This window comes from Perognathus longimembris, chromosome 9 (genome assembly GCF_023159225.1).
Source record: "Perognathus longimembris pacificus isolate PPM17 chromosome 9, ASM2315922v1, whole genome shotgun sequence".
Taxonomy (NCBI): Eukaryota; Metazoa; Chordata; class Mammalia; order Rodentia; family Heteromyidae; genus Perognathus; species Perognathus longimembris.
This window is the reverse complement of record NC_063169.1, coordinates 34177857-34192109: the sequence shown is the minus strand read 5'-3', so window position 1 is coordinate 34192109 and position 14253 is coordinate 34177857. Positions and strand designations below refer to the sequence as shown.

At 42.3% G+C, this 14253-nt stretch overlaps 1 pseudogene; it reads right to left on the bottom strand.

Annotated features, from left to right (window-relative positions):
• Positions 1 to 656: 656 nt before the first annotated feature.
• LOC125357189 overlaps positions 657 to 14253 on the bottom strand; it is a 33647-nt pseudogene continuing 20050 nt past the window's right edge.

The following is a 14253-nucleotide window of genomic DNA, read 5'->3' as shown; positions in this document are numbered from 1 at the left end:
AGAAAATACTTCTGGGTCAATTAAACATTAAGTATATTTAAATTTGATATGTAATTTGTGGCACATTTCTTTTTGTTTTGCATGGGGGTTTGAACTCAGGACCTTGTACTTGCTAAGCAAGTTCTCTACCACTGTAAGTGATACCTCCAACCCATTTGCTTTAATTTTTTTTTTCCTTCTTCAGACAAAAGAATGACTTTTTCCTGGGAGCTAACCTCAGATTACAATACTCCTACCTCTGGCCACCAAATAGCTGAGGTCACAGGCATGAAATACTGCACACATTCAGCGTATGTTTTGAGACAAGGTCTAAGTATTTTCTCAGGAGGTCTCAAACTGCAATCTCTGTCTTCTGTGTAGTTGACACAGTAGTACAAACATATTTATTTAGTGTGCCCATCCTGGGGCTTGACACTGGGCCTGGACACTATCCTTGAGCTTATTTGCTGAAGGCTAGTACTCTTCACCCACTGAGTAAAAGCCCCACTAATGGATTTTTGGTGGCTAAATGGAGGTAAGAGTCACATGGACCTTTCTGCTCAGGCGGACTTCAAACTGTGATCTTCAGATCTCAGCCTCATGAGTAGCCAGAATTACAGGCATGAGCCAGGCACTGGATTAAAGCAATTTATTATTTTTACTTCAATGCTCATTTGAAATGAAAGATGGGCTGAAATTCATATTAATTTCTAAGAAACACTTGCACTAACTTTAGAATCAAAGGATCCTTTGATTTGGAAATTATCTCATTTTTAATATTGAGACTCACAGTTCAGGAGAACATAAGAAAGGCCTACATGGCATGCTGTGGAACATGAAATCATTCCTGAAGCCAGGGGTCCTGACCTTGCTCTGATTCCTTCACAGAAATCAGGACAGTCATTATTATTCTTTTCAAAAATGACAGATAGTGAAAATATCTATCCATACCAAAGATGCTCTTTAATGAAACTCCCCAGGTAGAATGATGATGCCTATTTGCTTAGCTAATCTTTTCTACTTGTGTAGGGTCATTTGTTGGGAGGGTTTTGCTTACATTATGTACTACCCATCTTCTTAAAATTAAATGCCTTCTTAGCACATTCTAAATAGTAGAGATAATAAATATCACCTAGTTAGCCTGTTGGCAAACATGAATCTCATAAGATGATCTTACTTTACCAGACCATTGGTAGTTATGATAGACTAGGAATTATTGAACATTTCAAAACCTTTTAGCAGTTAATGTAAATGAATCTAGAATTGAAATACCAAAGCAGGACGAAAATCTTCAAAACTCTGATTGGTTTGTTCAGGAGTGGCAATGATTCAAGGAAGTCACTAAGTGTTCTGCCTATACTTCACATCATTTCCTTGTGTCCTGGCTTCTGGCAAGGGGCTTCTTAAGAAAATCACAGATAATAATAGACCAGTACTTAAATTGCACTGCATTGGAGAGGAATTGTTGGGAAATCTGGCTATGGGTTCTAACAACGTTTTACCAAAGGTTTTCATTAAAGAACATCTCCTTGTATCATTCATTTCAGCCATTTCAAAACATGATACTATCATTTTTCTGCATCTTCTCCTCCATTATCTTCTTCACAGCCTAGAACTCGAGGTTTGAGGTTTCTTCCCATCACTCTTTCTCTGTCCTTTGCTGGTTACCAGAGGCAAGGTGGCTAATTTTTACATCACAGGAAACAAAATAGCAGTGCAGATCGCTGACCCCAAACAGGTGTACAGGACTACTAGTAAGTCTGGGTAGTGTCATTGAAGAATTCCAATTACTGCAGGAATTGCCATATCTCCCATGGCAGCACCAATCATAAGAAATGCAGCAGACTTGCCACTGATGGTGATGTACTGTTTAATCCAAGAAATACCACTGGGAAACGTGGTGGCCATGGAGGCCCCATACATGGAGGTTGCTATCCACAGACAAAGGGGGCTCTTATAAAAAAGCACTAGAAACAAGCAGGAGGTCAGGCTGCCAAGGTTGCTCAGCACAATCATGGTGGCAGGTCGCAAACATGCTGCAAAGAAGATTGCCAGACCCCGGCAGGCTGCGAAGGTCCCCCAGAAGATGGAGTTCAAGCCAGCTGCTTCTCTCTCATCCATGCCCAATGTGGGTAGTGGCAAAGGAGAAAATGTTAGAGCCGATTGTTATCTCAGCTCCAACATAGAAGAAGAAGAAGAACATAAAAAGGAGACAGAGAAGGGCCTTGTGGTATTTAGCTCTTCAAGATTCCTGAGCAGATGCTGCTGTTGATTTTCCCTGCCTTGAACTCTTCATGAAGAACAGAACAAAGAAAAACAGAGAAGCTATGAGAATATAGGTGTTGATGGAAGCAAAAGCCCATGGTAAGTTCATGTCATGGGGTACTCCGAGTAGGGAGACTGAGGCAGCTTCAGATGACCAGTTCGGGGCTGGAGGGAGAAAGTCGGGGTCTGTGTGGTTGTCAGCAGATACTGTGGAGCCCAGGGCCAGTTTAGCCAGCAGGGGAGCCAGGAAAGCACCCAGGGCAAAACTGAAGTGTAAGGCCTGCATGTTTGGGGGACTCTTGTCTTCCCAAAGAGATAAGATGAGGACATTCCCACCTACCAATGAAAGACAGAGAGAAAACACAGTTCATTATTATTAGTGAGAAGATCAGTCAGCATTTTCTGGTAGTAGTTCTGTTATGACCTTAATTATCACTCATTGGCCATGCATCAATTCTGAGAGGCTCAGAAAAGCTAACTTGCCTCCACAGAGAACAAACTGTTGTAACATCTTTTATTCATCCATGGTCAACATTTACATCCCAGTGCCAGACCAAAGACTTATTATGAAACTTGCTAATTCCACACTAGAGAAATTTGGTATTCATATTTGTTTAAGTATGTATGTAGACTAGGTAACACTTTATCTTCAGATAGTGGCCAAATTACTAGGGCATTATGCACTTAAAGTTGGTAGTCAGTCCCAATTGGGGAGAACTTACTGATGTATAAAACAGATGCAAGATACCCATTCAGGTCCTGCATACCCCAGGACCCACTTGCTCTTAGGACAGGAACAAGAGCTGCCCCTATTCTGCGCATATGCAGACTGAATGCAAATAGCACCAGTGGTTTGGCTGTCTGCTTTGTAATCAGATGTGTTTAGGTAATCGTATAATTCCACCACTGTAATTGTATATAACCACAGTGAGCCTAAAGAATAACATATTTACAATATGTATTTTTTTAGAAAATTGTTTGTTTGGAAGTACTGGGTTTGGATTCAGGTTCTCAGACTTGCTTGCTCTGCTTGCTTGGCTGGCACGCTACCACTTGAGCCACACCCCTACTGGCTATTCTACAGTTTTGTTTTTTTTTTATTCACAGATTTTTTTCTGCCCAGGTTGGCTTCCAACCAGGATTTTGTAGATCTCAACCTCAAGAGAATCAAGGATTAAAGGCACTGAGCCACCAGCTCTCAGCTTCAATTAACTTTAGAATGGGAAAGGGAGGCATAAACAATGGTAATAAATAATGGTACACAATATCACAGGTGCTATTCAGCAGGTTTTCAAGGACATAATGACACATAGAGCATGTCTGTTGTAGAAGACCAGAAATGTCAGAGAACAAAAATAAGAGAAAAGGAGGAGGGAAGATGGCACCGCCACAGTAGGGAGGCACCCCGACTCGCTCCAACTGAATAGCGAGCTGGGAACTCCAGCACCCAACACCCCATCAAGAACCCAGCAAAATCAGCAGCCAGAAGCAGTGGAGAAACACAGGAAAACAAAAAGAAGCAAAAAAGAAGAGCCAAAAACCTACACGGAGCCAGAGAATCTCCGGGGCACCCTCCCCCCACCAGCCGACCCTGGCCCGAACAGGGCCAGGCTGGGAAAGGGGACCCGGTGATCGGCAGACCGACTGCCGGGAGGGCAGAGTCCAGACAGCGGGACTTCACGGACACCAGGAAGAGTGCAGACTGACATAACGGCGGCAACAGGAAGTTCAGGTTCACATCGGGAACAGACGTAAGTGGCTGGGGAACCCAGCGGTGCAGAAGAGGAGAGCCAGAGACACCACCATGATCTTTCGCCACACCCGAAGGACCAATGGTGGCACGGGACACACACAATCCAGGACCAGTGAGTCCCCAATTACCCCCTCCCCCAACGGGAGACCAGCTATCAGAGACCCAAACCCTACAAAGAAGCTAGATCTCCCTCCCTCCCCCTCCCCACCCCGAGGGAACAAAGAACCCCCAAATCAGGCGGGAAGCTCCCATCAGGCACTGGGAAGTCACAGGAGTCTAGCAGGGGAAGGGTGGAGCAGCCCCAAGGCTGCCCAGGAGTTGGAACTGGCCGAACCAGCCCTGCCCCCTTCCCAACAGGGGCCGGGGGACGGCAGGCATTGCAAGCCCCACCCGAGGTGCCTGGACCTCGCAGACCTTTACAACTAAAATCACAGGCACTGGTGGGGAATACCAGCACAGCAGGGACACCTGGGCCTGATCACGGCCCCCCCTCGCAGCGGAGGCACAGTCTGAGGGTGCTAACCCGCGCCTGGACAGTTGATCCCACTGCGCTCCAAACATACCGCCCCCCCACAGCGGACTCACGGGAGGGCACAAGCACAACCCAACAACCTGGGGCTCACTCTGGTAGGTGTACCCCGCTCAGGTGGGTGGGGCCACAGTGGCAGCACCCGCTCTGGTAGGCGCACCTACACAGGAGGGCAGAGCTCTCCATCGGCCCGTGCCCACTCAGTTTGGTGCATTTTGCACAAGTGGGTGGGCCCCACCCCAACAACACCGGCCCCAGAGCAGTCCACATAGGAAGACGAACTGCCTGAGAGATAAGCTCCTCTGACCAAGATACAGAGTGGAAAAAAGAACCAAAGAAGAGATAAGCCTCCATGCCATGCTGAATTAGCGACCAACAAACCCCCAACAGGAGCACGCTAGGGTCAGCACAGCACAGCAGCAGGACACTGTCCCGCAGAGAAAGACACGGAAACTACCGGCCCCCAAATGCAGGGAGAGTGACCACCTCAGCAACAACCGAGAAGGTCATGCTCACCCATTGGGAAGCAAGGTTCAACAGCCAAAGCCAAACCCAGAGCCAGGACTCCAGGGCACAAGGCTCCCACTGACGGACCAGCAGGAGCCAGCACAAAACCAAACCAGGGAAGCTACCCACAGATCTCCAGATGTGAAAATCACAAAGAAATATAACACAGTTCATCAAAGGGCAAGCCAACTCTCCAGCTCCAAAAAGCAGCACGACTGAAGAGATGAAGAATAAAAAAGCAAATGAGGCCATGTTAACAGAAATGATGGAAAGCGTCAGAAACGAAATCAGAAAACAATTCCAGGAATTTAGAGTGGAAGGACATACAGGAAGCCAAGAAAGAAATGGAAGCAAAAATGGATACAATGCAAACCTCCGTTAAAGAAGACCTTAACATCCTGAGAAGTGAAATGCATGAAAAAATAGATTTAAAATACAACTCTTTAAAGGAAGAAATTTCCACGATCAGAGCTGATCTGACAACCATAAATAGCTCTCTGACATCCATAAACTCCACAATTGAACCCACAGCACAAAGAACTGACCATATGGAATCCAGAATCTCTCTCTTGGATGATGAAGCAGCCGAAAAAACCAGAAAATTACCACACTCCAAGAAACGGTGAAGCTTCAGGGCAGACTAATCTAGGAACTAATGGACAAAGACAAGAGATATAATCTGCGCAAAATTGGAACAGAAGAAGGAGCCAAATACCAGAGCAGAGGGCTTCATCATATTTTCAATAAAGTTATTGCAGAAAACTTCCCCAATCTCACAAGGGACCCCATCCAGGTAGCCAAAGCCTATAGGACACCTGGCAGGGCAGACCCCAGAAAAGCCACCCCAAGGCACATAATATTCAAGATTTCAGATCTCAGGAATAAAGAGCAAATTCTAAATGCAGCCAAAGTGAAGAAAGAAATTTTCTACAATGGGAAGAGGATCTGAATAACAGTAAACCTCTCTCACACAAACCTACCAAGCTCGAAGTGAGTGGAAGAACACCATCCAAGTTCTACAGGCCAACAATATGCAAGCTAGGATTAAATATCCAGCGAAATTGGAGTTCACATTCGAAGGGAAAACCAGATCTTTCCATAGCAAAGAGGATCTAAAGGAGTATGTGAATAAAAAACCAGCCCTACAGTGAATTCTAAGAGGGGAATCCCATGCAACAGAGATCGTGCAGGACACACAAATAGAAACAGAAACAGAAACAGAAAGAGCAGCTCACTAAAGACAAGGGGGAAAAAAAAGAGGAAAAAACAGCCCAACAAGAAAATGGAAAGAGAAAAAACACTCCTATCCTTGATCTCTTTGACTATAAATGGTATAAACTCTCCAATAAAGAGGAGAAGACTGGCAGAATGGATCCGCAAACAAAAAGTTGGCATCTGTTGTCTACAAGAGACCCACCTTACAGCAAGGGACAAAAACAGGCTACGAATGAAAGGATGGAACAAGATCTTCCAAGCAAACACACTTACCAAAATGGCAGAGGTAGCCATCCTGATCTCAGACAAGCTGGACTTTGCATTAAAATCAACTCAAAAAGACAAAGAAGGACACTACATTTTAATACAAGGAAAAATCCAGAATCACAACATCACGGTGATAAATGTATACTCACTGAATAAAAGAGGCCCCACATATGTCAAGCAAATTCTCACAGAATTACAGAACAAGATAGACGCAAACACAATCATAGTGGGAGACCTAAATACCCCACTCTCCCCAAGAGACATATCCAACACCCAGAGGATCAGTAAGGGAGCTGAGGACCTAAGTAACACCATAGCCCAAATGGATCTGACAGATTTATACAGAATCTTCCACCCTACAGAGACCCAATACACCTTCTTCTCAGCAGCACATGGATCATACTCCAAAATAGACCATGTCATAGCCCACACAAAGAACCTCAGCAAATACAAAAGTATTGACGTCATCCCATGTATTATATCTGATCACAGTGGATTAAAGGCAACCCTCAATAGCAACAGTTACCACAGAGGCTATACACATTCTTGGAGGCTAAACCCCACACTGTTATCCAACACATGGGCCACAGACCAAATTAAAGATGAAATCAACGAATTCATAAGCCACAATGACAATGAAAATACATCACAAAGAAACCTATGGGACACAGCTAAGGCAGTACTGAGGGGCAAGATCATTGCCCTCAGCACTCACATTAAAAGAATGGAAGCAGAGCAGGTGAATAACCTCACGATGAAACAAACAACTGGAGAAACAAGAAATGATCAAATCTCAAATGACTAGGAGGAGAGAGATCACAAAGATTAAAGAAGAGATAAATCTGATTGAAAATAGAAAGACCATTCAACAAATAAATAAGACTAAAAGCTGGTTCTTTGAGAAAATAAATAAAATTGACAGACCCCTCACAAGACTTACGAAAAAAAGAAAAGAAGAGATTCATATACATAAAATCAGGGACTCCACCGGAAAGATTACAACAAGTACACACGATATTCAAACAATCATAAGGAGCTATTTCCAGAACCTCTATTCAGTAAAAAACAATAATTTTACAGAAATGGATCAATTCTTAGAGAAGTACAAACTGCCCAAACTGAACCAAGAAGAAATAAATCAACTAAATAAACCAATAACTTACAGTGAGATACAGGAGGTAATCAAGACCCTCCCAACAAAGAAAAGCCCAGGCCCAGATGGATTCACCAACGAATTCTACAAAACCTTTACTGAGGAGCTAATACCAATACTCCTCAAACTCTTCCGTGAAATAGAAACAGAGGGAGAAATCCCAAACTCATTATATGAAGCTAATATCATACACATTCCCAAACCAGGCAAAAACCCAACAAAAAAAGAGAACTACAGACCAATATCACTAATGAACACAGACGCAAAGCTCCTCAATAAAATATTAGCTAACAGGATCCAGAAACTGATCAATAAAATTATACATCATGACCAAGTAGGCTTCATCCCACAGTCACAAGGATGGTTCAACATCCGTAAATCAATCAACGTAATTCACCACATAAACAGAACTAAAATCAAGAATCACATTGTTATCTCAGTCGATGCCCAAAAAGCCTTTGACAAAATACAACATCCATACTTATTAAAAGCTTTGGAGAGAACAGGAATAGATGGAACATTGCTCAAAACAATAAAAGCCATATACAACAGATCAACTGCTAACATCATATTAAATGGAGAGAAACTTCAATCATTCCCCCTAAACTCAGGAACAAGACAAGGATGCCCACTCTCCCCACTTCTTTTCAACATAGTGCTGGAATCCCTAGCCATAGCAATAAGGCAAGAGGAGGACATCAAAGGGATCCACATCGGCAAGGAAGAAATCAAGTTATCCCTGTTCACAGACGACATCATCTTATATCTGAAGGACCCAAAAAACTCAGTACCCCAAACTCCTACACCTAATAAACCATTTTGGCAAAGTAGTAGAATACAAAATCAATCCACAAAAGTCAGCAGCTTTTCTGTACACCAGCTATATACAAACAGAAAAGGAAATTATGGAAACAATTCCATTTACAGTAGCCAAAAAAAGAATAAAGTACCTAGGGATCAACTTAACCAAGGATGTGACGGACCTATTTAATGAAAACTATAAAAATCTAATAAGGGAAATCAAAGAAGACACAAGGAGATGGAAAGACCTCCCATGCTCATGGCTAGGCAGAATCAATATAGTGAAAATGGCCATATTGCCCAAATTGTTATACAAATTCAATGCAATACCTATCAAAATCCCAGTCACATTCTTCACTGAAATAGAGAAAGCAATCCATAAATTCATATGGAACAGCCAAAGACCTAGAATAGCCAAAGCAATTCTAGGCAAAAAAAGCAGTGCAAGCGGTATCACAATACCAGACTTCAAGCTCTACTACAGGGCCATCATAACAAAAACAGCCTGGTACTGGTATAAAAACAGATCGGAAGACCGGATTAGAATTGAAGATCCAGAAATAAAACCGCACTCTTACAGTCAGCTGATATTCGACAAAGGAGCTAAAGACATACAATGGATTAAACATAGCCTCTTCAACTACTGGTGCTGGGAGAACTGGGCAGCTATATGCAGAAAACTCAAAGTAGACCCCAGCCTATCACCATGCACCAAGATCAACTCAAAATGGATCAAGGACCTCAATATCAGACCTGAATCCTTGAAACTACTTTAGGACAGAGTAGGAAAGACGCTAGAACTTATAGGCACAGGAAGGAACTTCCTGAATAGAGTCCCAGGGGCACAACAAATGGGGGAGAGACTCGACAAATGGGACTACTACAAATTAAAAAGTTTCTGCACAGCTAAGGACATAGCCACCAAAATAGAAAGACAGCCAACCATATGGGAAAGGATCTTTACCAGCACAGCAACAGACAAAGGCCTAATATCTGTCATCTACAGAGAACTCAAAAAACTAAGCCCCTCCAAGCCCAATAAACCAATTAGGAAATGGGCAAAAGAGCTAAAGAGAGACTTCACAAGAGAAGAAATAAAAATGGCGAAGAAACATATAAGGAAATGTTCAATATCCCTGGTAGTAAAGGAAATGCCAATAAAAACAACCCTGAGAAACCACCTCACCCCAGTTAGAATGGCCTATACTCTGAACTCAGGCAACAACAAATGCTGGAGGGGGTGCAGGGAAAGAGGAACCCTTCTCCATTGTTGGTGGGAGTGCAAATTACTATAACCACTTTGGAGAACAGTATGGAGGTTTCTCAAAAAGCTCAATATAGTCCTACCCTATGACCTAGCCATACCACTCGTAGGCATCTATCCTAAACAGCAAGTCCCAAGATATCAAAAAGACATTTTTACTTCCATGTTTATCGCACACAATTCACAATAGCCAAAATATGGAAACAACCCAGATGCCCCTCCACAGATGAATGGATCCAAAAAATATGGTACCTATACACAATGGAATACTACATAGCGATTAGGAATGGTGAAATATTGTTATTCGCAGGGAAATGGTTGGAACTCGAACAAATAATGTTGAGCGAGACAAGCCTAGAACACAGAAAACAAAGGGGCATGATCTCCCTGATATATGACTGTTAAGAAAGGGAGATGGATGGGCTGGGGATATGGCCTAGTGGCAAGAGTGCCTGCCTTGGATACACGAGGCCCTAGGTTCGATTCCCCAGCATCACATATACAGAAAACCGCCAGAAGCGGTGCTGTGGCTCAAGCGGCAGAGTGCTAGCCTTGAGCGAGAAGAAGCCAGGGACAGTGCTCAGGCCCTGAGTCTAAGGCCCAGGACTGGCAAAAAAAAAAAAAAAAAAAAAAAAGAAAGGGAGATGGAGAGACAGTAGAGACTAGGTCTGTGAAACCAAAAACTGCTTGTCAAATGGTATTTCCCACAGGATTGGAGCAGCGACCCAACAGTATGTAACTAAAACCAAACAACTACTCAACATATAAAGGTCAAAAATTGACCTCTCAGTGGAATACAATAGCTCAAAAGCTATGTATGTACGTTCATATAAGTCTACTGTCAACATATTGTCTAATATCGACATTACATTTAAAGTCCTAGGCGAATTTTCTTGGGCTTGGCTACGTGGCTACTGTATATGTTCTTGATAAATTGTATATTGTATATATGTCTACCTGACCTAGAGAAGGGAAAGAAAGAGAGGGCGTAAGATATCACAAGAAATGTACACACAGCCCTACTATGTAACTGTACCATTTTTGCATGACACCTTGTCAAAAAAAATTGTGTTCAATTAATAAATAAATTAAATTTTTAAAAATAAGAGAAAAGAAACATCAGAAAGTAGCAAAGTGCATGGGTTTCTCTAAGCTTGGGAGCCAAGATATATTTTAGATTGTGAGTCTGGAAGAGAGAGAAGAGTTGGTGAATGCAGTCCTAAAATTCAATGTAAAAATGGAACCAGGTAATTTGAGGAGGATGAGTGGGGCTGAGAAAGGCAGGGATTGTGATGGAAGGGGTGACATTGCTCAAGATACAATGTAGTTAAGCTGGGTGCTAGTGGCTCACCAGTCTGGAGAGGAAAGTCCATAATACATTTATCTCCAATAAATTAGTGGAAGTAGAGCTGTACTCAAGAGGTAGAGTACTCAACTTGAGCAAAAAACACTCAGGGACCATACCCAGGCCCTGTGTTCAGGCTCCTTCCCCACCCCCTGTTGCCCCGAGGCATTAGATTCACAAGCCAACATGTTAATTGAAAACCCCCTTGTATATTTTATATTTTGCATAAAACATAGTTTGCATATATTTTTTATATTATATATAATATAAATGAGTAGCATGTCTGCTTCTGACTGTGCTTTCATAGCCAAATAGTGGTTACAAACTCTTAGCCTATTAAAACCATCTAAGGTTAATGACTAACCCAGTAAATTTGTGTTGTTTCTAATAGGAGGAGTATTACAAGGCAACATTTAATATCATCAGCCCAACTTGTCTAATTGAAAGTACCCACTCTGAGATAGAACAACAAAGGTCCCACTGACCTGTATCTGTAGTGCCAACCGCAGCCCCAGCGAGAGACATCATGACAATCAGCAATGCTGCAGTCTTACAGAAAGGAAAAAAATAAAGACCAACTGTGGTAGCCAGCATCGACACTCCTAGAAACCATAAGAAAGCGAACTGAAAAATAGTATTTGTATGGTGTACAGATGGCTCACCCCCATAAACCTAGTTACTTGAAAGGCCTAGATCAGGAGAATTGTGGTTTGTGGCCAGCCTGGGAAAATATGCAAAATCCCTTAGAAATCAAGAGCTGGAGCTGGAGCAGAGTGTCAGTGGCTCATGCCTATAATTCTAACTACTTGAGCATCTGAGATCTAGAAGTTCAGGTTAGCACAGGCATAAAACAAAAAAAGTCAGGGATAGAGGCAAGAGTAAGATGGTAGGGTGCTATCCTAGCTAGTACATGAGCCTTAGTATTAGCCAGACATGGTGGCTCACACCTTTAATTCCTCTTGTAAAGCAGAGGCTGAAGAATTGTACTTTCCAGTCCAGCCTAGACTGCACAATGAGACCCTGGCCCAAACAAAACCAAACCAAACAAAAACCCAAGAAAGAAGGCAGAAGGAAAGAAGGAAGGAAGGAAGGAAGGAAGGAAGGAAGGAAGGAAGGAAGGAAGGAAGGAAGGAAGGAAGATAGGAAGGAAGGAAGGAAGGAAGATAGGAAGGAAGGAAGGAAGGAAGGAAGGAAGGAAGGAAGGGAGGGAGAGAGAGGGAGGGAGGGAGGGAGGGAGGGAGGAGAGAAGGAAGGAGGGTAGTAAGGAGGGTAGTTAATATTCATTAGGGTCATAGGTCAAGTTCTCATTCATAAAATTTATGAAAATTCACAAAATATAATTAAAACTGGATAATCATTAGCAAATGAGAGGTGTCACTTCTACTAGTCATCATTTCATCTAAATATTTTATAAAGATTATGGATTATAGTTTCAATTACTGTAACTTGAACAGCACCCTAGCCTTCCTAATTATGAATAAATTTAGTATGAAGCAAAGTTCTATAATTTGGGCCTGTCTATAAGCCCAATTATTTACTTAAATGTTTCACATGGAAGAAACTAAAGAGTTTTTAGTATGGCCAAAAAATATGAAATGGCCAAAATAACATTCAATCACTATGGTATCCTGTTGTTAAACTTTACTAAACTGAATAACTTGGGGAATATGGAGAATACAAAAACTACATGCATTTAGTGACTTGGAAATCATCGTTTATTCACTTGTGATAAATTATTCTCATTTTGCTTTTTCATCCCATTAAACTAATTTTTTTGAAACATGTCACCCTACTCACACCACAGCATGTTAAAATCATTGCCAGCATGTCAAAATCCTTCAGGCGGTGGCAGAGCACCCTCAGCTCATCACTAACACAAGGACAATGTGTAGCCTGCCTCAGTTCATTACTATCCCCTGCCCCTCATTTTCAACCCAGAGTCCAGAGAGCCTGGCCACATTCCTGGAGCTCTTCTGGCCCCAGGCGGCCCTAGAGACCAGTCCTGCACCTGATGTGCAGAGCTTTGGGACAAGAGTGTGACGTGGACTGGTGTCTCAGTTCCAATGGAGTCGGGAAGCTCAAGTCTGCCATCAGCACAGCTGAGGACTAAGCAAGGCTCTGGGGGAGATGCCCTGTGGCTGCCAAGGTGAGACCAGGAGACACGGACACCCAGCTTCTGATGAGGACCCCAAAATACCACCATCTCACCATATTGGAAGAGCACGGTGAGAGCTAGTTTGTCAAACAATTAAATGCCATGGAGAGGTAACAATCGGTATTACTTACCCACAAGTAAACATGATTCACACTGTCAGAAAGAACTCCTCCAATCATGGAGCCACACAAAAACCCAGTGGCTCGGCCAACAAATATTAGGGAAAGACTGCTGATATTGCGATTCACATTAGTGGCCAAATCTTGAAACGTGGGTCCCGGTATGGCAACACCCATTCCCTAAAATGGAAAAGATGAAGCATTTAACTAACAATTATTAACATAGCATTGAATGGTAGTAGCTTTTCTTACTATAAAAACTATAAGGCCACAGAATATATGGACTAGAGTGAGGGGAAGGATGAAGTACAAAAAATTTTTACTCTTTACCTCACTTATTTACCCTAACCCCTTTGTAGATCATCTTTATAAAAACAATTTTAAAATTCAATAAAAAATTTTAATGTATGGTAATACTCCTAATACTAGAACTATATACTCCCATGAGTTTTTCTTCCATCTACAAGTCTCAAGTTAAAAAAAAAATTAATTCCTTTGGCTTTTTATTTTAATGTGTTTACTTTATAAACAATACCTCAAAAAACTATTCTTTATTGAAAGCTGATGAAATGTAACATTAAGATTATTTTTTTGGTCTTGGACTGAGACTTGAACTTGGTACTGGACACTTTCACTCATTGGCTAGCTGAGACATGCTTCCAATCCCTAAAATTATTCTTGAAACACACACACACACACACACACACACACACACACACACACACACACTAAAATATATACTCAAATAGACCAGTCAAGTGGCAGAATATTCTCAAATATACTTACGTGTTAATAAGAAAATTCAATTTTTTTTTGTCAGTCACAGGGCTGGAACTCTGGGACTGAGCACTGTCCCTGAGATCTTTGGCTCATGGCTAGTGCTCTACCAATTGAGTGACAT